The 25,170-nt window shown below is 38.0% G+C and overlaps 1 protein-coding gene and 1 pseudogene across 5 annotated transcripts in view; both read right to left on the minus strand.

Moving 5' to 3' along the window:
* Positions 1–25,170, minus strand: part of MCTP1 (multiple C2 domains, transmembrane 1) — a 599,307-nt gene that overhangs the window by 98,514 nt on the left and 475,623 nt on the right. The window lies entirely within an intron of this gene.
* LOC105513411 lies at positions 22,068–22,808 on the minus strand (annotated as a pseudogene).

Consider the following 25,170-nt stretch of genomic DNA (forward strand, 5'->3'; position numbering starts at 1 on the left):
GAGTAGCAAATATGATGAAAACAGAGGCTTAAAAAAACATGGGGCATAGTTGCTCCATCACCCCAGTAGAAAGCCAGACAGCATCAAAAGCAAAGCCACCTAACAGACCAGAAGCCAACCAAAGACGCAAGAGTGAGCCCAGCTAAGCCCAGTCCAAACTGCTAACAAAATCATCACTAAATAAATGATAGTTGCTTTAAGCTACTAATTGTGGAGCGGTTTGTTATACAGCAAAGGCTCACTAATACATATTATTCTGTCTCCAAGGAGACAGTGTGGTAGGGTAAAACACAGCTTTGACCAGAAGCCCAAAGAAGTGATTTCAGTTCAATTTCTGCTATCTGATCATCAGAGGACCCTGTGCAAGTCAATTATTCTCTTTTCCTTTAGTCTCTTACCTATAAAATGGAGATGGTTACACCAGCCTATTTCACAAGTTGGCTGTGGAAAAGCAAGTGATATATGTGAAGATGCTTCACCAAAAAGTACTATATTATTAATATAATGCTTTTCTTTTTCTTCTTCTTTTTTCTTTTTTTTTTTTTTTGAGACGGAGTCTTGCTCTGTTGCCCAGGCTGGAGCACAGTGGTGCAATCTCGGCTCACTGCAAGCTCCACCTTCTGGGTTCATGCCATTCTCCTGCCTCAGCCTCCCAAGTAGCTGGGACTACAGGCGCCCACCACCACGCCTGACTAATTTTTTGTGTTTTCAGTAGAGATGGGGTTTCACCATGTCAGCCAGGATGGTCTCGATCTCCTGACCTCGTGATCTGTCCACCTTGGCCTCCCAAAGTGCTGGGATTACAGGCGTGAGCCACCGCGTCCGGCCTATGCTTTTCATATTATAAATTATTATTAAGAAAATTACATAGACTTTATAAACTTAATAAGTCAATATGATCATTGCTCTTTCAGCAGTTGTAGAAGACAGGTGGTGTTCTTTAGGGTGAACTGTATTTGGTGAGGAATGGAGAATTTTTTGGTGGGAAATCCTAAGAGTTAAACAGAAGGGTTGCAGTTAAAAGTTCTACTGATAATTGAAACAAAAAATCTAGATCTTTACAAAAATTCATTATTACTAGCAAATGGCTGAAACATTAAAGATTTTGTGAACTCAAGTTAAAACAATTCAGTATTAAAATGTTAACAATTTCTTAACAATCTTATTATGCCCCTATATATGAAAAACAGCTTGTTCGGAACTAGTAGTTTCATGAATTCTAATTCTTGTTCATAGTCTTTGTTCATTTTTAAATTCAAAAATCTTTTATCTAAATCAGTGTTATCTTGACTATGATATTAGTAGCAACATCGCAATATGCAATTTTGAAGTATCTATTTGGGTCAGGCTTTAAAAACATTCTAAACTTTAACCATAAATATTCAGAATGAGGTTTTTCTTGAAAAGTTTTAATTTACCGCAAGGTAGATAGGCCAGGCACGGTGGATCATGCCTGTAATCCCAACACTTTGGGAGGCTGATGCAGGAGGATTGCTTGAGGCCAGGAATTTGAGACCAGCCTAGGTAACCTAGTGAGACTTTGTCTCTACTAAAAATAAAAAATAAAAAAAATGTAGCTGGGCATGGTAGCATATGCCTATGATCCCTATGAGCTACTCAGGAGGTTGAGGCAGGAGGAACTCTTGAGCTCAGGAGGTTGAGGCTGTAGTGAGCCGTGATTGTACCACTGTACTCCAGCTTGGGCAACAGAGCAAGACTGTCTCAAAAATATATATATATAACATAATTTCTCCTAACAAATATCTTATCGCATATTGCATAGACTGAACTTTAAGGAAAAAGTCCTGAGAGGCAGGCTGGGAAGGCAGGGACTATTACCTTCCTTTTACAAAGGAGGAAACTGAGGCTTAGGAGTTTGAGACTTGTCTGAAGCAAGTCTGAGTGGCAGAGCCAAGTCTTCTGCTTCTTAATCCAGTATGCTGTTCCCACGAAGCTCCACTGACTCTAAGGTAAAGGGTCTTAGATTGAATGTTGATGCTTTGAAGGTATCAATTATTCAGGTACTGATTATCCAATTCATAGATTTTCCATATGTTTTTCTTCTCTTCTCCCTTCCTCTAGGATAACTACTTTTGCATCAGTACAAGGAAATGGAATGCCACTTAGGTGCTCTGGTAAAGGTTTGGTATGGCAAAGAGGCCAAAAACTAATGGCAGAAATGAGGTTTGTGGAGCCAATTTTATTCTTCCTTTTTCCCACTATCTTACATGACTCTGAATAATCAAAAGTTGGCCATTCTTAAGGTTTCTATTAAGTGGGGTTTTCTTCTGTACAAAATGTTTAGAAGAGGTTAGCAGGTGGCTGTAAAGGCAAAGATTGGAAACTGAATGAGCCAATTACATTTTTACAGAAAAAAAGCCCTACTTTTTCAAATAAAGATTAAACAAAAAAAAAAAAATCTGTTCTGCTGAGAAGTTATGTGAAGGTGGGGCAAGGCTTTTCAGTCACATTAAACAAGGCATACTATACAAAGTAGAGTGAGCAATTCCAAATTTTAAGATTTTTATAGCAACACCATTTCTGAGGAGGTGCAAGACATGCATGTTTTTGATTTCTTTGAGGCTGGGGTTTTATGAGTCTCAGGCAGGACTGGGCCATTCACATCATCCCATCAGTTGATGCTCTCGTTGGAGTGCAGTGGAAGATGCCTGCATTCAACGATCATTCAGTACGACACATGACAGTGTCCCTGGGGGAGCCCACTTCAAAAAAAGCATTTAAGTTGGAATATTGAATATCCTATTCTTTTGCAAACTACAGTATATTTTAAAAAGAAATCTCATCCAAAATGATTAACACTTCCTACTGTTCAGGAAAAAAGCCTGCCCTTTCAGACTAACAGCTGTGGATCATTAGCTCTCCAGTGATGAGATGTGTTTGATGAGTATTTTTCTTTCTAATTAAGAGATGAGATTCTCTATTTGACTGTCTCTTCAGAAAGAAGTGAAGAAAAAATTTTCTGCCTACATGGAAAGGCCATCTCCTACAAAACAATTAATTATTTCACAGTCCTTTTAGAAAATCCTTTTCCTTCCTAATTTGAATTCATTTTTTTCTTAAACTTAACATACATTTACACTCAGACCTTCACAGTGTTAACCCATTTTTTACCCAACCTTCACCCCCTAATGTTTTCCTGTATATTTCATCATTCGACAATATCTATTTCAGAAAAAACAGAATGAAGAAATGTGCCAAAAGTGCGTATATGCTTAGAAGAGTTAATCTGGAAGGACTTTTTTGGGTCCTAACACAGAACATTTGGTATGAGAATGTTTCTTGATGTGAGAGAGACCTCAAATTAGAAAGATAACAAATACACAGGATATGCCTTTTGAGGAACTAGGCAATGACTGGGGGGAAAATTCAAGGTGTTTATCAATATATAAAAACTGGTTGCAGTAATGAATACTTAAAAGGCAATTTTTTAGCTCTACCAATAAGATTGGCCTCAAAGAAGAGAGCTGGGTAAAGTGAGACCTAAAATACATTGCTTTTCTTTTTGAAAAAGCCATCATCAGAGTTGGCAAAGAGGTAAAATTTCTCAATTGCAAACTTGATTGAAGACAAGGATAGTCAGAAGCCAATGAAAGCACTGTTTGTGAATTAACCCCACCAATTGTCTCCTTAAATCCTTTTTGGCACAAGAAAGGGAATATAAAAAGAAGGAGGATCAACTTTCAAACATTTCGGTGCTGAGCTGCCACTTTTCTCCCTAGGGCACATTTGGAAATATGCAGGGATGTTTTTAGTTGTCACAATGACTAGGGTGGGAGAAGGGAAATACTGGCATTTGGCGGGTGAAGCCAACGTGAATCACTCTGAAATATGTGTGACAGTCATACCCAATGAAGAATTTTCCTGCCCCAAATGCTGAAAGCACTCTTCTTTGAGAAAAGTTGTCTGTTTCTCACATAGATAATAGAATATTCTATAATTAACTTAGAAAAGAAGAAACTGTATATATATATACAAGTGTATACAGAAAAAAAAAGCTAGGTATTATTTCCTATGTGATGGCATGAATTATGATTTAGAGTAAGTCAGTAGCAGAGAAAAAAATTGTCCTTATAAGCATTCGCACTAGATTCTCCTATTAATGTTTAACATTCCTTAAAAACATGCCTAAAGTACTGGAGGTGAACCCCTTATGCCCATTTACACTCACTCAAATTAAGTCAGGCTCCACCACATCATCAGAGTCTTCAGAACCTAGTCTTCTGGGAAGGGGGTGGTTTTGCCTTGATTTAAGTAGCCAGATGGCACCACCACCTGTTCAAAGGTCTTTATTTCTGGTTGGTTCCACTAAAGGCTTTTGTACCACCTCCATTCAACAAGGGAGAGGAGATAGGCAAAGTGAACCTAATTAATTCCTAGCATAACGATAACCTTTTCAAGGTGGTTTTAAAGTATGATGTGTTGCTCTTTTGAAGAGAGGCTTTGCTTTGTTTGGACAATTTTCTAAAATACACAGTAGCAGGGAATTGATGGCTGCCTTAGACCCACTGAAACTTTCCAACTTATTTTGCTATTTCCTGTGATCGTGCCACAATGATACAGGGAGCGTTAATATGCCCAAAAGAGCCTCATGCACAGTGGCATCTCTTCTCTCTCTTAATTAGAATGAAAACTGCTTTCTTTTTGACTAGTTTCAGCCAGATACCAAAGTGACAAGACTTGATCTGTTGTGTTTTGTTGTGTGTGTGTGTGTGTGTGTTTCTTATGTGTAGAGAAAAAAAATCAAAGTGCACTATCTACCAAATGCCTTTATATTGAGTAGGCAAAATGTGTCAAAAGAACAATCTATCTCTGTTCTGGTAACAGGATGAGGTATATGGGAAGGAGTAGAAAAAAAGTGAGAAATTGGTTGATTTATTGGCAAGCTGTGACTTGAATACACATACTGAAACTTTATTTATTGATGGTGTTGAAAAAACATTGTTTCTTCGGGTTTACTAGGATGAACAAATATACATCAAAAGTTCCAATTCTTTATATTGTGAAAATGTATGCTGGGTTTTTGAAGTTGCTATCTGAAACCTAAAGTCTACAATCTTAGTACATCAATGCTTTTTTGAAAAACATAGCTTGACTCTATCTGTTAAGGAAGCAAGTGTGACAACTAGATAGGACTCATTTGAAGATATGCTATATACAAGCCACAAAAGCACCCAGTGAAGAATCTCCACAACAAAATGGACCCAAACAACCTCAAAGATGGAGCTATCAACTAATCATAGCACAATGCACACTACTTTCCTTGATGGAGATATTATATCAATAGAACCTGCCAGACAGAAGGCTTGGGAAGTTATTTATTTATTTAAATTTTTTTTTCAGCTTACAAGTTGTACTGATAATTTGTGTCATTTTTATCAAAGTCAGAGATGAAAGGCTCTGGCTTTGCTTTGAGAACACTGACAACTCCAAAATGTAAAGCCCAGAGTATGTCCAACTTGAGCATCACATAACCACACATGAATAACTGATAAGAAATCCCTGCAATGTTGTGAATTTAATGTTAGTAAAAGTTTGGATGTAGAATGAAAATGACACATGCTTACAGATGCCTGGAGAATGTTGATTCTCTGAGGTCCCGTTCATTAGAAATGAGTCCGTTACCTTTATAGCTTGTAACGCCTACCATGGTATCAAACACAGTTGATGTTTTAATTTTAACAGCTTCATAATTCACTGAAGTTCAGCTCATTCAAAATCAGGCTGCCAGCAGAGTCATTTTTGCAGACTACAGATCAGCACATATTTATTATTTTAAATGACCAATTAAGAGGAATTGATATTATGTGGCCTGTGAGGAAGTTGCTGGAATCAAGTAACAATCACTCTAAAAAATGCTCAAGGACTACATCAAAGAAACATTTAAGAACGAGTTAAGGCTGTGAAGCTCATTGAAGCTTGCCTTTCTCTAGTGCCCTGTTTTCCCAGGATCCAACTTTTTCTGGAAAGACCCACAATCTCACCAGTGCCAGGGAACTCACAGTCCATGCTTTAATTATTTTCTAAGGAAGACCAAAAAGGGTTTTAATTTTGGATGTCAGGGTATTTTAGCTTTTCTCCTTCTTATGCCTCCAGTGAAAAAGATACCTTTTTCATGATACTCTAATCATTACATGATGTGCTGATATTCCTTCCTGCCTTTCAAGTTTTCAAATTATTGTTTAACAAAATTGCTACATTCACTGTGATCTTTTATTTAAGTGTATTTTATAGAAATTGACAATTTCTATATATTTACTAAGGCATTAGAAGTGAGGTAAACATTTATTAAAGCTTATTAAACGCAGTTTCCTTTTAAACTTTTAAAGAAATGAATGTTACCACTCCTATTTTTGAAATCAATTTTTGATCAGTTCCCCTTTGTGTATATAAACGCTGTATCTAGACACACAAATCTTATACTAATGTTTGCTGATGTACAAAATATAAAATTTTCCCTAAGCTTGAAATCTGGCTTTAAAGCTATCTCCATCATGAACAGGTACAATATTTAGGGCAACAGCTGGCACTTCAGTTGCTCATGGGGGGAACCTCCCTCTGTTCTCTATACTGTGCCAGAAAATAGGATACCCAGCTATCTAACAAGCCAAACACATGTTAGTAAAGTCTGTGATACAAGTTACTTTAAAAATTAGTCCTTCAGTCTTTACACCTCCAGCTCTAACTCACTGAACAGGAATGTCTTTAAAAAAGCAGATGATCAATTATGGTAATTCCTTTTTTATAGTAGCTGATGTGCAGCGTATTGAATTCTGCCAAGTTTTGGGATATCTGGTAGCACTCTGACTTCTTTCCACTTAAATTATTTCACTCAGACTTATCCAACTTATCACGACTCTCTTCCCTGGGCTACTGATTTCTGATCTTTCTTTTTTATCCTTCATGATATAACCTTGCAGTTATTGTTGATTATTCTTTGTCCGGATTTAATATCTTCATTTAAATCTGAAAATCACAGAGCCAAAGTCAGAAAGTGCGTTTTTAAATTTTCGCCCTCACAAATAGATTTAAGACCTAATAATATCGTATATTTCAGCTATCGTTTACCAGCTTTTGAAACTTCATCTCCCATTCCGTCTTATAATTTTCTAATTTTCTCCTTCACTGGTCTCATTCCCCCAATCCCTCTGTTCTGGAAAAACTTCAAGAGTTATGTTTAGCAGCTCTAGCTATGTCTGAACAGTTCTCTTTGCAATTCAAATAATCATCTTAGGCTGATTTTAACAGCCTTCTTTACTCCATTCCATCTTTTACCCTTGCTGCGTAATGTTTACTGATGAATGTCTTTCTCCCATTTATTTCTTAACAGCTCTAAGTGGTCTAGTTACTGCACGGGAAGCCTAAAGGTTTGAGCACTAAGTATACATTTCTCTTGGCTATTTTCCACACCTCTAAACATTCTCTTAAATGCAATGGGGCTTGTGTTTCAATGGTAACAGAAGTTATCAGAGAACACTAGTTTAGACAGCAAGCAAGCCGAACTCCAACTGTTCAAACAGCCTGACTTTTACAGTAAAAGGAAAGGCCCTGGGCCAAGACCACTGAGATGAGCAGGTATTTTTAGTTCACTTGTAGGCCAGCTCTAATGTAATTCTGAAATGTTTTCTTCAAACCAAACCCGACTTTTTCAGGGCTGTCCAAATCTGTTTTCTTTTATAGCAAGTACAAATTCTTGGAGCAAGGGAAGCATGCGTATCATTTGCAATGCTGCTGCATGTCTATGGTGTTGATGCCCGATGGCTCAAATTAGTCCGCAAAACAGATGAGCGCATTGTAATTAGCTCTTGTCAAACTGTTAGAAATACAAAAACCAATTCCACTGTAATAAAAATTATGAAAAAGAAAAATCTCTCCTATCATTTTCAGCCAAAATAGTTCCTGAAATGTCTGTAGTTTAGGATTCCAGAGTTCTAAAAGAAGGCCATTTCATTTTCAGAAAAGCTTTCACTTCATTGACATGGAGATGCCGAGATGTATTATCTTTCAGGCATTTTTCTCATTGTAGCTGATTGCCCACAAAGCCTCGTTTCTAAAAATGACCTGTCAGGAGTGGACATATTTTGTTGAGCCACACGGCACTGATGTACAATTCTCAAGAAACATTTATACTTCTCTGAGTACTGTTTTAAACCAAATTTCCTGAAGTTTTTAAAATCAATGATTTACTGTGATCAATTTTCCAGAATAATTGAATATTGCATTCTATTTAAACAAAAGGGGATATTAAGCAGGCATTAATCACAGGTTCAGATGTGATGTCACACTCTCACATGATGATCCTCAGTTTCTTGTTGACAGTTTACTTGGATATTCATTGTTGGGACAGCGACTCTAAAGACTACTTTGCTCAATCTTTTAAATTATTCACAAGCTTCAGGAAGGTTTTAGATCGCTCTGAAATTTAATGTCCTCTCAAGGAAAAATGTGAGCTATTAGTAGATGGCTATTGTAAAAAGCAAATGTAAATACAAACCAAAAGATGGTGCTGTTTGTGATTAGGTCAAGGATACAAAAAACAAAAGCAAAAACAAAAACAAAAAAACCTTTCTACATGTCTTCTGAAATTTTCCAAAGATAAATTCAGGTGTATTTGTGGGAATGAGCACAATAATGTAAAATTAAACTATATTTAAAGGTAATAAAATTACTATATACAGAAAATTCAGGTGTACACCTGTAGTGTTAGCTACTTAGGAGGGTGAGGTAGGTGATCGCTTGAGCCCAGGAGTTCAAAACTGCAGTGCACTGTGATTGAGCTTGCGAATAGCCATTGCACTCCGGCCTGAGCAACAGAATGAGACCTTGCCTCTTAAAAAAAAAAAAGATGATACCAAATGGATCATAGAGCTAAAACCACAAAACCTCTAGAAGAAAGTATTTGTGGCCTTGGGGTAGGCAAGGTATTTATTCACAGATACAACACCAAAAGCATTCTCTCTCTCTGTGTGTATAAATGTCTGTGTGTGTCTATATCTATATATACACACACAGTATATTAAAAAAATTTGGCCATATTAAAGTTAAAAACATTTGTGCTCCAAGAGACACCATTAAGAAAATGAAAAGATAAGCCACACATCAAGAGAAAATAATTGCAAATCATATATCTGATTAAGGACTTGTATTCAGAGTATATAGGGTACTTAAAACTTAATACAAAGACAAAAACCCCATTTAAACAATGGGAGAAAGATTTAAATAGACATTTGACCAAACAAAACAGCTGAATGTCAAATGAGCACATGAAAAGATGTTCAAAATCATTAGTTACTAGGGAAACATAAATTAAACCACAATAGGATACCACTTCACACCCACTAGAGTGGCTGTAATCGGGACAGAAAGTACTAAATGTTGGTGAAGATACAGAGAAACTAGAACCCTTATATATCTTTGGTAGGAATGTAAAATGGTATGGCTACTTTGGAAAACAGATTGTTAGTTTCTTAAAAATGTAAACGTACATTTACTACATTAACCAATTATTCTATTCCTATCAAAGAAAAATGAAAACATATGCCTACATAAAGATACATACATGAATGTGCATTGCAGCATTATTCATGCTATTCCCTAAATAGAAACAATCCAAATGTTTATCATCTGGTAAATCGATAATCATAATGTGCTATATCCAAGGAATACCATTCAGCAATAAAAAGAAGATACCTGTAATCCCAGTACTTTGGAAGGTGGATCACTTGAGTCCAGGAGTTCAAGACCAGCCTGGGCAACATAGTGAGACCTTGTCTCTACAAAACAATTTTAAAAATTAGCTGGGAGTGGTGGCGCACACCTGTAGTCCCAGCTAGTCACCTGAGCTTGGAGTTCAAGTCCGCAGTGAGCCATAATTACATCACTGCATTCCAGCCTGGGCAACAGAGCAAGATCCTGTCTCAAAAAAATAAAAATAAAAGAAGACACTACTGACACATTCTACATCATGAACTCAAAATCACCACAGTAAGTGAAAGAAGTCAGATATAAAGGACAAAGTATATGATTCCATTTATATGAAAAGATCAAAAAAGGCAAATCCCTAGGGACAGAAAACACATTAGTGGTTTCCAGGAGCTGGAGATGGGAATGGGGAGGACTGTATCAGTCATGAAGGATCCTCTGAGGTGATGGTTGTACAACTCTGGAAATTTACTAAAAACCAGTGAATTTATACTCAAAATGGGTGAATGTTATGACATATAAATTGTATTTCAGTAAAATAAAATTTCACCTATTCTTTACATTTCATTTAAAATAAAAAGTGCTAAAAGTAAATACACAATACACAAATAAATAAATAAAATTAAAAGTGCTAAACTTTTGTGGAGGTAAATTCCAATACAAAGAACTGAGAGAAACTAGGCCGAGAAAATTAATGGTAAGGAATCTTGGGTATATCTTGCCAACACTTCCAAAATATGTTAAAATGTTAGTCGATGACACTATCCACATGATGATTCTTTGGGCAGTTGGTCCTCATTTGAGTTTGGAGAAGTTTCACTAAAGCCACTATAAAATAGCTAAAGCAAATATCAACGTCAATCTTTGCTAATTATAATTGGAAAAGCAGGGTCCTAGAGGCAGGTGATGGAAAGTGGCAATATAATGCTACCACCATACGGTAGACTATCATGCAACTATAACAGTTCTAAATTCCTACGAAAAATATAATCAGTTAAAAAAAATTTTTTTGAACGCCTTACTTTCTAAATAAGAAATGGCTGAGAATATGGAAAAAAAAATGCTAAGGAAAACTCAGTGAGAGAAAACATGGAAAGAAATAGAAAAGGAAAGAAGGACAGCTTAGCTCGACACACAGAAAGAAAAAAAAGTGAAAACAAAAACAAACCTTGGCACAGGAGAACGAGGCTAGTGTATTCAAAGTCATCTTCTCTGCCCCGAAGAAAGCACTATTGGATAAATATGACAATGTTTTCTATTTCGTAATCTTGGGTGAGGAACACTTTTAATTTGGGCCTAGAGTCTTAGGTTTTCATTTGCATTCCTCTGTGGTCTCTGTTGCCAAGTTACCTATGGTACCACCTATATCAGGAAATAAAACTTCTTACCCCCACATTCATCTACGGGAAATACAGCAGGAACACATGTTAGGAGGGATTTGTTTTATTTTTCCGGTCAGCAACAGTCAGTGCCTCCCTTAGACTGGTTGGGTTTGTTTTTCTCAATACATTACATCAAAAAAATAGAAATGAAAACTGCTGAACGCAGCAGGACAAGTGAAATACACCTGAAAACCGCTTCTGCTGTTTTTATGCCAGCACTTCTAAAATTCTAGGATAATCCTGTATCTTCCTATACTGCTACAAAACATTTCTTAATATTTTTCATGATAAAGCTTAATACATGTGTTTGTAAGCTAAGTTATAGAATATCAAGCATGGAAAAGCAGGTGGGCCCTGGCAGATTTCCCGTTGTTTCTACAGCCAATTTTTCTATCAGTTGCTGCAATCTAAACTGCCTCCCTGTTCTGCTCTCAGCTTTTCTGGAGCTATTCTATCTCCCAGGGAGACAGGTGTGGCTTTGTTCTCTAAGTGCATGACACTGGGCAGAATCCAGCTCCCCTTTCACTAGTTCACTGTTACGGCAACATTGCACTTCTTTCATTTATGTCTTTGCCTTTCAGATATGTTTGACCACACTCCTGTCCAGCAGTGTTCACCACATTTCTCGCTCTAATAAAGACATCCACTCAGTGGCAACTCTCGATTCAGGGTTTACTAGTTTGTAATAAAGAGACAGCAATGTGTTTCCCCTTTTCTAGCTTTACATCAGTCTTGAGGAGGCATGGAATAGTGTACAGCCTTTAAATACCAGTTAGCAAAGAACACTGGTTCAAGACTGTCTTGGTCTTGGTCTCATTGCCAGTTAGAGCAACGGTCAATGGAATGGAGTTAGTGTCAAAGAGAGGGCAATATGCTACTTAAAAGCAAAACACATATCATACCATCTATCACGAAATGCTCTGGGTTGTCTGCATAGCTTTGTTTTCCTCTCTTTTATGTCCAGTTTATGCAAAACGGAGGGTAACTGGCATACAGATGGGGAGGAAAAGTCTAAAAAGGAAAACACGAAAAGGTAAAGTAAAAAGGGCTGAATAATGCTAAGACTTCTCCCATAAAACAAGTAAGCTCTTTTTAATTGAGAAATTTTATGGATAATGAGAGCCCTAAATCAGCTGAAACGTTTTCGTGTTCAAGGTAAAATAGGTATGTATAAATATGTTTGCCAAGTGTGTACATGAATATAACATCTTTGTGTATATGGATACAATATAAGATGTGTGTATACTAATTTATATCATATGTATATTTATCTGTACTTTTATTTATTCATCCCATGGGAAGTATGTATCCATAAATATTAAGTAATTATGTGTGGGCCCCTCTTCCTCAACTGTAAAATTAATATATCAATTCGACTATACTATGAAAATTCATTAAATGCTGTTACTGTTTATCTCACTTCTAAGAAATATTTTTACATGAATTAACATAGTACTGTTAATATATTTAAGGATTTTTATTATTTTGAAACCTAAATAGGAATTAAATATGAAGCTGGATTTAAATAATTTCATTAAATAAAATTATTACCATGAAAGAATAATTATAACTAAGCATTTCTATGCCCCAGAGGATCATTTAACTTCTTTCCCCTTTATCAATTTCAATTATATGTTTTTATTCGTATTCCCATATTGCAGATAGAAAAACTGAGTTTTGGGTAAGGCAAACATTTTCTATCACGTGCAATGGCAATCATTTTTAATCTCTACTTCACAATCTTATTTCCAAAAATAAGGTGGTAAAATTTGACAGGATTTTAAACAATTTTTGTAGCCTCTCTTCAAGATTGTATGAAAGAATTCTAAATATATATTTAAAGATTATTGAATATAAATGAGTATACTTATTTAAGGGTATTATTTTATTAATGTACTCTAAAAATTTCTCCTTGTCCATTAAATAATGTTTTTTTCTTCTTTTTTCTTCCTCTCCATTTTAAGATCCATTTTAAAGACTGTGTTAAAGATAAAAGGTGTCAAAGCTAAGACATGCTCTTGATAACAGGTACTGAAAACCTGTAACAGAGAAGCCCTATATCTTGTTGAAAATCTCTTATCATCTCAAACCTTCAAGACTCACCCAGTGCTTTGGCACAGCTAAACTGTGTCTGGGCTGGGCATGGTGACTCACGCCTGTAATCCCAGCACTTTGGGAGACCGAGGCAGGCAGATCACAAGGTCAGGAGATCGAGACCATCCTGGCTAACATGGTGAAACCCCATCTCTACCAAAAATACAAAAAATTAGCTGGGCATGCTGGTGGGTGCCTGTAGTCCCAGCTACTTGGGAGGCTGAGGCAGGAGAATAGCGTGAACACAGGAGGCAGTGTTTGCAGTGAGCCAAGATCGTGCCACTGCACTCCAGCCTGGGCGACAGAGTGAGACTCTGTCTCGAAAAAACAAAAAAAGAAAAAAATTATCTGGGTGTGGTGGCATGCCGCATGCCTATAATCCCAGCCACTGGGGAGACTGAGGCATGAGAATTGCTTGAACCCATGAGGTAGAGGTTGCAGTGAGCTGAAATTGTGCCACTGCACTCCAGCCTGGGCGATAGAGCGAGACTGTGTCTCAAAACAAACAAACAAACAAAACAACTGTGTCTGGCTTACTATACAGAAGGAGTTGAAACTTGCTACCTCTTAACCTTTGAACTCTAGCATCTTTTTGACAATTACAAGGGTCTCAATCCCCTGAAGCACTGATTACTATAAAAAGTACAGTGCTGGTTTCTGAGGGATTTTTACTATCATTTTATTGTTTCTTTTGTCAGAATTGAGGTTCTAAATATATTCTAGTTGTACTAATCAGACTTAATCTGCAATACAAGTAAGTTAGTATGGGGAAGGCAGCATGTTTCACCAAAGATCAGTGTATCGATTTGTATTTATACATATTTCCTCTTCTCATCTGAAACATTGTTGGTTCAGATATATGATTATGGCCCTTATTGGGAACTGTTGGCCGATCCACTATCTCTCTACGATTGAACTCTCTTGTTCTTCTGTTCAGCACTCTGATTTTCCTTGGGGAAACCCTCCCCCACTTTTAGTTGATGGTTTCTGGTGGTGCCAGTTCCACCCCTGGCTCCATGTGGATGGACATTTGACCCAGACCTGGTCAACAAGAGTATCAGCTGCTCCCGGTTACAGTAATCGGTTCAGGGATGGGCCAATCAGAATAGTGAGACTCGACTGTGGGTCTTTGGAATTACAGAAAAAGAGAATCTTTTTTCCCCTGACCAAAAGCTAGAAGAATGTAAACCTGAAGATACTTATTGCCACTTACAGGAAATCCTGTCTAAGATCAATGCTAATGCAGAGGAAAACCAAACCAAGAAATGACAAGAAACTAAGTTCTGATTGAATTATTTTAGCCCCTGAAGCAGACATGTCTGAAAGTATGATTTGGCCTTCCACAGGTACCCATACAAAAGTAAGTTAAAAAGACCCTTTAAACATCTTGGTGTAATTCTTACAGATTTTGAAAAATCTTAAATTCATCCATCACATCTGGCCCCTATTAGATTTAATTAGAATCTCTGGCAGTAGGGCCCTGGAATCTGCATTTTTAGTTATTCTCTGAGTGTTTTAGGTGATCTGCTAATTTAGAGACCTATTATGAGTATTGACTAAAAATTCTCACTCTTCTCGAACACCATCAACAGGCCATATGGAGTTTACATACTGCACTAGAGGCTTCCTAGAGAGTAGACTATAAAATAGATAAAGTAGGTTAAGGGCTACAATTACTCTCCTTCTGATAGCTGTGATGGCACTACCCTTTCTCTCCTACAGTCAGGAAAGAGAAGAGATTGCAATTATGTGGTAGAAACTTTAATGAAAGAAGGTCTTCTTTCTTCTTCTCAATGGCATCCTGGTAAATTAAAACTGTCTCTAATCCAGTCTGTGTTCTGGAAAATGTGAGACTTACCTTCCTGCTACCTGTTTGACTAGGACTGGTCAGACGGAATGACTGGATAAAATTTAGTTTGAAAGAGAACACCCAAGATCTTACCAAATCCAATTTTTCTCATTGTCTTAGAAAATTCAGATAACCTACATGGAAGGAACTGAATTTGTTTGTTAGGTCTTAGAATTTAGAACAAGGGGTTATTTTAGTGTCATAATTTCCTAGGGTGTAAATGCAGTGAGTGAGGGTGTAGATTTCCAAATCTCAGTTGACTTGGTTGGTTTCTTTCCCCAGTTACATAAAGCAAGATAAACTACTTCAAATTAATTAATTAATTAATTTGTTTATTTGAGATGGAGTCTCGCACTGTCATCCAGGCTGTAATACAATGGCACCATCTTGGCTCACCACAACCTCTGCCTCCTGGGTTCCAGCCATTCTTCTGCCTCAGTTCCCCTGAGGAGCTGGGATTACAGGCGTGTGCCACCACACCTGACTAATTTTTTGCATGTTTAGTAGAGATGGAGTTTCGCCATGTTGGCCAGGCTGGTCTCAAACTCTTGACCTCAGGTGATCTGTCCACCTCAGCCTCTCAAAGTGCTGGGATTACAGGCATGAGCCACGACGCCTGGCCTAATTACTTCAAATTTATACTCCTTGTCTCTGATTGGCTTCCCTTAGCACTCTTCAGTGTGCAGTTGTTCAGAAAGGTTGAGATAAACACAATCTTCATAGATTTCCTGCCTTCACATCTGCTTAAGGGTGGTTTCTTTGCAGAAGTGTTCATCTATGTCAATTCTAATGGTAGACAATAAGTCCAATGTGGCCATCCCTTTAAAAAGAGGTGATTATTTATTCTCCAAAACTATCGGCCTTTTTATATCACTAGACATTCTGAGTGAGTCTTCTCCATGATAATTCACCAGTCAACCTTCTCAGGCCAAAATTTTACCTAACAGCAGGAGGATTCTAGGCACAATATTTTAACAGTGAATCCTGCAGCTTTTAGGAAAATTGGCCACAAACAATATATTTTCAGATAGTTCATTCTGGAACTTTTCAAGATGGACAGAAATTCATTATAGACAAGCTGCATGAAGTCCTCTGGGCACCAATGATTAATGATCCTATAGGACCTGTCCTTTTGTGTTATCCTGAGTTGGGTTTTGTGGAAAAGTTGTCTTGATGGATAAGAATTCTCACTGAGATGAAACAGAATGTGTTCTACCCTCTTTTACACCATGTGGCAACTTCTTTTTAACTTGTACCTTGACTTGTCACTTTTGACTGACCGGATGCAAAGCAAAAGGAAACAACAGAAAAAGTGTTTCCTAACATATTAATGTCAAGGCTTTATTGTCACAAAATAGGCGTGAGCTTAAAAACAAATATCTGACTATTTAATCAGTATTAAAAAAAATAGCTCAAGATTAATCATTCTAAAACCCAAATAATTATTTTTGGCAGATGCTATGAAGCACTCAAGTTAGTTACAGTCAACCACCCTGAACAGGATGTTATCACCAAAGCATAGCAAGTTTTGGCAGAGGACTCACAGGAAGTTATAAGGTTAGCTGTTCAATGGTTGCTCTAATGGGACCTTCTTTATGCCTATGGTAGTGGGAGTTTCATAACACCTTCTTTAACATTTTTTGCGTGCTAAAATAATCACAGTCATGCTCTTTGGCATAGAATTTTGAGGTTTGTGAGAAAAAATCTTGTCCCGTTCTCAGCCCATGTCCATGTGGAGGCGAGGTGGCATTTTACAGATTTATGTTTTGGTTAGACTTCTCAACTTTTAAAAGAGTTGTCAACTATATTCCCATCTCAGCTGAGGCTTAAAGCATGGTCTGTCCCTAATTGGCAACAGAATATTTGCACTCCAAGTACTTGTCAAAAGAGGATAACGCTGAATGCTTGCTGCCCAGTGCCTATCAAAAATCAGTTGTGAGAAATTGTATTTATGGAAGGTTGCCTGAAGGACATATATTCCTTTTTAGATCTTCTAAATTGTATTTTTGGATTTAGCCAAACCATTTGAGAGTAACATACTTAAACCCCATAGCTGTATTACCTCAATAGTTATTGTGTCCCTGTGCCTAGCACTGAGATAGGCGCTTTTCATACTTGAGTAATAATCTTTAAAATAACTATGCAAGGTAGGGGTTAATATCTCTTTTCCAGATCAGGAAACACTCCCAGCACTGTCAAATAGCTTGCTCAAGGCCACCCAGCAAGTAAATGGCATTTTACACAATTCAAACCAAGTCTGTCTGGCTCCAAATTTCATCGTCTGTATATAATGCTAGAGTTGCTTTGACGGAACTGCATTTTGGTGTTGCAGCAGCAGCCTCTACTGAGGGAAGTTAAAAGAAAGAATTCTACAAAACACAACATTGTATTTAACTCTGGAGATTTTGTTCACATTATACAGTGTCAACTTTATAAAGGCTCTCGAATAAGAACTTTTGAGGTCTTAGTACTGGAAACAGTTGGGCTTACACTGAGCAACTAATAGGCTTAATATAGAAACATCAAGAAAATTGTGAATCGTGTATCTGATAGGGTTTCCCTCCATCGACCTTCTGGGAAACACAGATCCTACATTTTGACCTTCCCCTGTCTAGTACTTGAGCTCTGCATTTTACGTGCCACCTTCAGCACTGGAATTGTCGTATTTTTTCCTCCTTTTCTCTAACCATCGGTGTGATTCCTTTATTTAGATATGCAACTTGTAATATTGTATGTATATTTGTAATGTATTTCCATTACTTCCATATTTTCCCAGTACAAATAAAAAGCCTACACTTATTAAGCATTTCGTATGTTTCAGGAACTGTGCTAAATGGCATTATACTATACAATTGTCCCCTGGTACACACCAGGGATTGGTTTCAGGACCACCCTCTGATACAAAAACCTATACATACTCAAGTCCTGCAATCGGCTCCAAGGAAACCGGGTATATAAAAAGTGGGCCCATCCTATATGTGGGCTTCATTCACATCCCCTGGATACTGTATTTTCTATCTGCATTTGGTTGGAAAAAAATCCATATATAAGTGAACCCTTGCAGTTCAAGCTTAACGTTGTTTGAGGGTCAGCTGCATTTTCTTTTTAGTAACTGTGAATTATGTTATATCATTAGCCCCATTTTACAGATGAGTAACACGTGGCTCAAAGAGGTTTCAATATTAGGTTGCTGCAAAAGTAACTGCAGTTTTGCCATTTAAATTTTTTGCACGGTTTTAATATCTGTTGAAATAATTAATTAATTATACTTTAAGTTCTGGGATACATGTGCAGAACATGCAGGTTTGTTACATAGGTATACATGTGCCATAGTGGTTTGCTCCACCCATCAACCCATCATCTACATTAGGTATTTCTCCTAATGCTTGTCCCCCACCCCCAAACAGGCCCTGCTGTGTGATGTTCCCTCCCTGTGCCCATATGTTCTCATTGTTCAACTCTCATTTATGAGTGAGAACATGTGGTGTTTGGTTTTCTATTCCTGTGTTAGTTTGCTGACAATGATGGTTTCCAATTTCATCCATGTCCCTGCAAAGGACATGAACACATTTCTTTTTATGACTGCCTAATATTCCATGGTGTGTATGTGCTACATTTTCTTTATCCAGTTGATGGGCATTTGGGTTGGTTCTAAGTCTTTGCTATTGTGAACAGTGCTGCAATAAACATACATGTGCATGTATTTTTGCAGTAGAATGATTTATAATCCTTAGGGTATATACACAGTAATAGTATTGCTGGGTCAAATGGTATTTCCAGATCTAGATCCTTGAGGAATCACCACAGTCTTCCACAATGGTTGAACTAATTTACACTCCCAACAACAGTGTAAAAGTTCTTATTTCTCCACATTCTCTCCAGCATCTGTTGTTTCCTGACTTTTTAATGATCACCATTCTAACTTGCATGAGATGGTATCTCATTGTGGTTTTGATTTGCATTTCTCTAATGACCAGTGACGATGAGCTTTTTTTCATATGTTTGTTGGCCACATAAATGTCTTCTTTTGAAAAGTATCTGTTCATATCCTTCACCCACTTTTTAATGGGGTTTTTTCTCATAAATTTGTGTAAGTTCCTTGTAGATTCTGGATATTAGCCCTTTGTCAGATGGATACTTTGCAAACATTTTCTCCCACTCTGTAGGTTGCCTGTTCACATAGTTTCTTTTGCTGTGCAGAAGCTCTTTGGTTTAATTAGATTCCATTTGTTAATTTTTGCTTTTGTTGACATTGCTTTTGGTGTTTTAGCCATGAAGTCTTTGCCCATGCCTATGTCCTGAATGGTATTGCCTAGGTTTTATTCTAGAGTTTTTATGGTTTTAGGTCTTACGTTTCAGTTTTTAATCCATCTCGAGTTAATTTTTATATTAGGTGTAAGGAAGGGGTCCAGTTTCAGTTTTCTGTATATGGCCAGCCAGTTTTCCCAACACCGTTTATTAAATAGGGAATTCTTTCCCCACTGCTTTTGTCAGGTTTGCCAAAGATCAGATGGTTGTAGATGTGTGGTGTTATTTCTGAGGCCTGTGTTCTGTTCCATTGGTCTATACATATGTTTTGGTACCAGTACCATGTCAATTTGGTTACTGCAGGTTTGTAATATAGTTTGAAGTCAGGTAGTGTGATACATCCAGCTTTGTTCTTTTTGCTTAGGATTGTTTTGGCTCTACGGGCTCTTTTTTGATTTCATATGAAATTTAAGGTAGTTTTTCTAATTCTGTGAAGAAAGTCAATGGTAACTTGATGGGAATAATATTGAATCTATAAATTACTTTGGGCAGTATGGTCACTTTCACAATATTGATTCTTCCTATCCATGAGCATGGAATGCTTTTCCATTTGTTTGTGTACTCTCTATTTCCTTGAGCAGTGGTTTGTGGTTCTCCTTGAAGAGGTCCTTCACATCCCTTGTAAGTTGTATTCCTATTTTATTCTCTTTGTAGCAATTGTGAATGGGAGTTTGCTCACGATTTGGCTCTCTATTATTGGTGTATAGGAATGCTTGTGATTTTTGCACACTGATTTTGTATCTTTGCTGACGTTGCTTATCAGCTTAAGGAGTTTTGGGGCAAAGACAATGGGGTTTTCTAAATATACAGTCATGTCATCTGCAAACAGAAATACTTTTTGACTTCCTCTCTTCTTATTTGAATACCCTTTATTTCTTTCTCTTGCCTGACTGCCCTGGCCAGAATTTCCAATACTATGTTGAATAGGAGTGGTGAGAGAGGGCATCCTTATCTTCTACCGGTTTTCAAAGGGAATTCTTCCAGCTTTTGCCCATTCAGTATGATATTGGCTGTGGGTTTCTCATAGATAGTTCTTATTATTTTGAGATATGTTCTATCAATACCAGTTTATTCAGTGTTTTTAGCATGAAGGGGTGTTGAATTTTATCGAAGGCCTTTTCTGCATCTATTGAGATAATCGTGGTTTTTGTCATTGGTTCTGTTTATGTGATGGATTACGTTTATTGATTTGCATATGTTGAACTAGCCTTGCATCCCAGAGATGAAGCTGACTTGGTAGTGGTGGATAAGCTTTTTAATGTGCTGCTTGATTTGTTTTGCCAGTATTTTATTGAGGATTTTCACACTGATGTTCATTAGGAATATTAGCCTGAAATTTTATTTTTTTGTTGTGTCTCTGCCAGGTTTTGGTATCAGGATGATGCTGGCCTCATAAAATGAGTTTGGAAGGAGTCCCTCTTTTTCTATTGTTTAGAATACTTTCAGAAGGAATGGTTACCAGCTCCTCTTTGTACCTCTGGTAGAATTCGGCTGTGAATCCATCTGGTCATGGGCTTTTTTTGGTTTGTAGGCTATTAATTACTGCCTCAATTTCAGAACTTGTTATTCATCTATTCAGGGATTCAATTACTTCCTGGTTTAGTCTTGGGAGGGTGTATGTGTCCAGGAATTTATCCATTTCTTCTAGATTTTCTAGTTTATTTGCATAAAGGTGTTTATAGTATTCTCTGATGGTAGTTTGTATTTCTGTGGGATCACTGGTGATATTCCCTTTATCATTTGTATTTTGTCTATCTGATTCTTCTCCTTTTCTTCTATATTAGTCTGGCTAGCAGTCTATCTATTTTGTTAATCTTTTCAAAAAACCAGCCCCTGGATTCACTGTTTTTTTTTTTTTTTAAGGGTTTTCCATGTCTCTGTCTCCTTCAGTTCTGCTCTGATCTTAGTTATTTCTTGTCTTCTGCTAACTTTTGAATTTATTGGCTCTTGCTTCTCTAGTTCTTTTAATTGTGATGTTAGAGTGTCAATTTTGGTTATTTCCCACTTTGTCCTGTGGGCATTTAGTGCCATAAATTTCCCTCTAAGCACTGCTTTAGCTGTGTCCCAAAGATTCTGGTATGTTGTGTCTTTGTTTTCATTGGTTTCAAAGAACTTATTTATTTCTGCCTTAATTTTGTTATTTACTCAGTAGTCATTCACAGGAGCAGGTTGTTTAGTTTGAGTGAGTTTCTTAATCCTGAGTTCTAATTTGATTGCACTGTGGTCTGAACAATTTCTGTTCTTTTGCATTTGCTGAGGAGTGTTTTACTTCCAATTATGTGGTCGATTTTAGAATAAGTGCTATGTGGTGCTGAGAAGAATATATATTCTGATGATCTGGGGTGGAGAGTTCTGTAGATGTCTAATAGGTCCACTTGGTCCAGAGCTGAGTTCAAGTCCTGAATATCCTTGATAATTCTCTGTCTTGTTGATCTAATATTGACAGTGGGGTGTTAAAGTCTCCCACTATTATTGTGTGGGAGTCTAAGTCTCTTTGTAGGTCTCTAAGAACTTGCTTTATGAATCTGGGTGCTCCTGTATTGGGTGCATATATATTTAGGATAGTTAGCTCTTCTTGTTGCATTGATCTCTTTACCATTATGTAATGCCCTACTTTTTTCTTTGTTGGTTTAACGCTTGTTTATTTTTTCCAATTTGACAGCAGGTAGTGTTTATTAACTGACCAGCTTAGAAAAATAATCATGGTAGACAACTTAGTTCATTCTTCTAATAAGCCTGTTGATCTGGTCCTCCCTGTTGCCAGCATCTCCACCTTCTACAAAATGGGTGGTCTTTTACTTCATTCTGCCTCATGGATAAGATAATTTGAAGGCTCACAGGAAGTTACTTGCTTCTTTGAAGCATTTTCCAATAGTATAGATCCCATGAATCAGATCCTCCATGCAGATGATGCCATATTTACCAAGAGATTGAGCAATCAAAGCATTATCTGTCGAAGCAATTCACTTCTTATTGATTTTGCTATAACCATGCTTGTACATTAGTTCATTTACTAACTTTAGATTTGGGTACCCCCATGCAATATATGGCTCTACAATCCTCAGCATGTTAACTGAAGCCTTGTTGAGCTTTACAAAGGTTCCACTGATGATTTGACGAAGGCGAAGAAGCTGCAACACCTTTCAGACCTTTTGGCTCACACCATTGATACCTCTGATCTTGATGACAAATGCCGATCTGGGTTCTGCAGGAACACAGAAGTGGCCAGCTTTTCTTGCCATCCTCGCCATTTGAATTTCAGTTCTGTACATTTGCCTATATTCCTTGTGATAGTGCTTCACTTTTTCATAAATAAGCTTCCTCCTTCCCTTTCAAAGCATCTTTTGGGCAAACTTCTTTCTTAGGCGCTTGATCTTCAGCTCTGCGAAATTCCTTTGCTTTTTCTTGAGGGTTTCTGGCACAGCAGGAATCTTCTTCTCTTCTGTATCCTCCATGGTTATAGCTAGAAAAAGAGGAAGTTGACACATACACTTAAAGTCTGTTGTATCAGAGAGTAGGATTGTGACCCCTGCTTTTTTTTTTTTTTTTCTTTTGCTTTACATGTGCTTGGTAAATTTTCCTCCATCCCTTTATTTTGAGCCTGTGTGTGTCTTTGCTCGTGAGATAGGTCTCCTGAATACAGCACACTGATGGGTCTTGAATCTTTATCCAATTTGCCAATCTGTGTCTTTTAACTGGGGCATTTAGCACATTACATTTAAGGCTAATATTGTTATGTGTGAATTTGATCCTGTCATTACGATGCTAGCTGGTTATTTTGCCTACTAGCTGATGCAGTTTCCTTATAGTGTCAATGGGCTTTACATTTTGGTTTGTTTTTGTAGTGGCTGGTTCAGGTTTTTCCTTTCCATATTTAGTGCTTCCTTCAGCAGCTCATGTAAGGCAGGCCTGGTGTTGACAAAATCCCTCAGCATTTGCTTGTCTGTAAAGGATTTTATTTCTCCTTCACTTATGAAGCTAAGTTTGGCTGGATATGAAATTCTGGGTTGAAAATTCTTTTAGTTAAGAATGTTGAATATTGGCCCCCACTCTCTTCTGGCTTGTAGGGTTTCTGCAGAGAGATCTGCTGTTAGTCTGATGGGCTTCCCTTGTGGGTAGCCTGACCTTTCTCTCTGGATGCCCTTAACATTTTTTCCTTCATTTCAACCTTGGTGAATCTGACGATTATGTGTCTTGGGGTTGCTTTTCTCGAGGAGTATCTTTGCAGTGTTCTCTGTATTTCCTGAATTTGAATGTTGGCCTGTCTTGCTAGGTTGGGGAAGTTCTCCTGGATAATATCCTGAAGTGTGTTTTCCAACTTGGTTGCATTTTCCCTGTCACCTTCAGGTACACCAATTAAACGTAGATTTGGTCTTTTCACATAGTCCCATATTTCTTGGAGGCTTTGTTCATTCCTTTTCATTCTTGTTTCTCTAATCTTGTTTTCACGGATATCCTTTCTTCTGCTTAATTGATTTTGGGATTGACACTTGTGTATGCTTCACAAAGTTCTTGTGGTGTGTTTTTCAGCTCCATCAGGACAATTACGTTCTTCTCTAAACTGGTTATTCTAGTTAGCAATTCCTCTAACCTTTTATCAAGGTTCTTAGCCTCCTTGCATTGGGTTAGAACATTCTCCTGTAGCTCAGAGGAGTTTGTTATTACCCACCTTCTGAAGCCTACTTCTGTCAATTCATCAAACTCTTTTTCTGTTCAGTTTGTTCCCTTGCTGGCAAGGAGTTGTGATCCTTTGGAGGAGAGGAGGCATTCTGGTTTTTGGAATTTTCAGCCTTTTTGTATTGATTTTTCCTCATCTTCATGGACTTATCTACCTTTGGTCTTTGCTGTTGGTGACCTTCAGATGGAGTTTTTGCATGGTCATCTTTTTTGTTGATGTTGATGTTATTGCTTTCTGTTTGTTAGTTTTCTTCTAATAGTCAGGCTCCTCTTCTGCAGGTCTGCTGGAGTTTGCTGGAGGTCCACCCTGTTTGCCTCGGTATCACCAGTGGAGGCTGCAGAACAGCAAAGATTGCTGTCTGTTCCTTCCTCTGGAAGCTTTGTCCCAGAGGAGCACCTGCCAGATGCCAGCCAGAGCTCTTCTGTATGAGGTGTCTGTTGACCCTGCTGGGAGGTGTCTCCCAGTCAGGAGGCATGGGGGTCAAGGACCCACTTAAGGAAGCAGACTGTCCCTTGGCAGAGCTTGAGCGCAGTGCTGGGAGATCCCCTGGTCTCTTCAGAGCTGGCAGGCAAGAACATTTAATTCTGCTTAAGCTGCTTCCATAGTTGCCCCTTCCCCCGGGTGCTCTGTCCGGGGAGATGGCAGTTTTATGTATAAGCCCCTGACTAGGGCTGGTGCCTTTCTTTCAGAGATGCTTCGCCCAGAGAGGAGGAATCTAGAGAGGCAGTCTGGCTACAGCAGCTTTGCTGAGCTGTGGTGGGCTCTACCCAGTCCGAAATTCCCAGTGGCTTTGTTTACACTGTGAGGGGAAAACTGCCTACTCAAGCCTCAGAAATGGCAGGTGCCCCTCCCCACCACCAAGCTCGAGGGTCCCAGATCGATTTCAGACTGCTGTGCTGGCAGCAAGAATTTCAAGCCAGTGGATCTTAGCTTGCTGGTCTCCGTGGGATCCACTGAGCAAGACAATTTGGCTCCCTGGCTTCAGCACCCTTTCTAGGGGAGTGAACGGTTCTGTCTTTCTGGTGTTCCAGGAGCCAATGGGGTATGGAAAAAAGAAAGGAAAGAAAGAAGGAAAGGAAGGAAGGAAGGAAGGAAGGAAGGAAGGAAGGAAGGAAGGAAGGAAGGAAGGAAGGAAGGAA

This window comes from Colobus angolensis, unplaced genomic scaffold (genome assembly GCF_000951035.1).
Source record: "Colobus angolensis palliatus isolate OR3802 unplaced genomic scaffold, Cang.pa_1.0 Scaffold23, whole genome shotgun sequence".
NCBI classification, from domain to species: Eukaryota; Metazoa; Chordata; class Mammalia; order Primates; family Cercopithecidae; genus Colobus; species Colobus angolensis.